This window comes from Lepidothrix coronata, unplaced genomic scaffold (genome assembly GCF_001604755.1).
Source record: "Lepidothrix coronata isolate B3197 unplaced genomic scaffold, Lepidothrix_coronata-1.0 Scaffold435, whole genome shotgun sequence".
NCBI classification, from domain to species: Eukaryota; Metazoa; Chordata; class Aves; order Passeriformes; family Pipridae; genus Lepidothrix; species Lepidothrix coronata.
In genome coordinates, this window is record NW_016690615.1 from 28162 (window position 1) to 29900 (window position 1739).

Genomic DNA, 1739 nt, shown 5'->3' on the forward strand with positions numbered 1-1739 from the left:
CTGGATCCCTGGAAGTGTCCAAAGCCAGGCTGGAGCAACCTGGGACAGTGGGAGGTGTCCCCGCCCACGGCAGGGGGTGGAATGGGATGATCTTTAAGGTCCCTTCCATCCCAAACCACTCTGTGATTCCATGATTGCCTTCAGCCATCAGGGAATTCACCTCCTGGCCATGAGCCAAGTTGGGAGGCACTGGAGGGTTTTTCCAGGGATTAACTGGTTGTGCCCCGTTCCTCACCTCGGTTGGGCAGCTGCTGTTCCCGGCAGGAACAACTCACTCCCAATTTTGCCAGGCGAGAATTCCTGGGGCAGTCCTGCCCACCTGGTGTGGTCAGGGGACACTTTGCCATCCATCTGGGATGGGGAGTGGGAATTCCAGGGAGGGGGAGGCCAGGGGGAGGCCGGAGGGATACACCTCCTCACACTGAAGTGCTTGAGGAGCAATATGGGATTTACCTGTTTATCCTTGGATGTCACACATGGAAGGGTTGTGGTGTTGGCTGTGGCTCCTGAACCAGGGATTTTTTGGGTGAGAAAAGCTGGATTCTAGGCCAGGACCAGAGCTTAAAGGGAGTCAAAGTGCCTGGTTTAAGGTGCCAGCAGCAGGGATGAGGAGCAACCCTGGGAAAAAATAATGTCCCTTGGGGGAGAGGGACATTCACTTCCCAAACAAAAACCGGAATGATGTAGCAAAGGAGCAGAAATGATCCCTCTGCTTTTGCTTTCCTTTGGGGAATTAGCCAGGAATTCCCTCATTTCACGTCAGCTCCCACACGTGTTCCTGCTCCGAGGCCTGTAAAACCCCCTCAGGATGTGAGTTCATCCCAAAAATCTTCTTATCTCCCGGGAATATCTGAGGGTGTGGTTCACCCCTGCTGACTGTAAATGGAATGATTTCCCAGCAAGTCGCTTCCCTGCTCTAATTGGAATGACTGTTAATTATTTCAGACTGTTAATTAATTCAGGGGTCGCTGTTCCAGCCCCTGTCCCAAAGCTGGAGGCACCTGGAAAAATCAAAATAGGGCCCTGAAAATAAGGAAGGAGGGAGGGTTTCCCTGATCCGGGGAGAAATTGCAGTGCTGACATTTTGCCTACAAAATTATGGAGCCCCTCCAAGGAATTAATAATAATTATAATAATAATAATAAGGAATTAAGGACAAATAAAAAGAGCAGGAATTCCTCCGGGAGGAAATTCCACCTGGATGTGGTTGGAGTATAAATAAGCAGGATGGATCAAAGGCTGACCCGTGGAATAAAAACACGGGGGAAAATGATATTGCAACAGGTTTTTTCAGCTTTTAATTCCTGATTTTTTATCCATATTCCTAATTTTCTTAGCTTTTAGTTCATAAGTTTTTAAGTGTATTCTCTAGGTTTTAATTCCTAATTTTTTTATCCATGATCCCAATTTTTTGTTTCAGCTTTTAACTCCAAATTTTCATACCCTCATTCCAAATTTGTTTAGCTTTTAATTCCTAAATTCGTGTCCGTATTACTAATTTTTTTAGCTCTTAATTCCCAATTTTTTTCCGTATCCCTAAACTTCTTAGCTTTTAACTCCAAACTTTCATATCCCTATTCCTGATCTTTTTAACTTTTAATTCCTAAATTCGTGTCCGTATTACTAATTTTTTTAGCTCTTAATTCCCAATTTTTTTCCGTATCCCTAAACTTCTTAGCTTTTAACTCCAAACTTTCATATCCCTATTCCTGATCTTTTTAACTTTTAATTCCTAAATT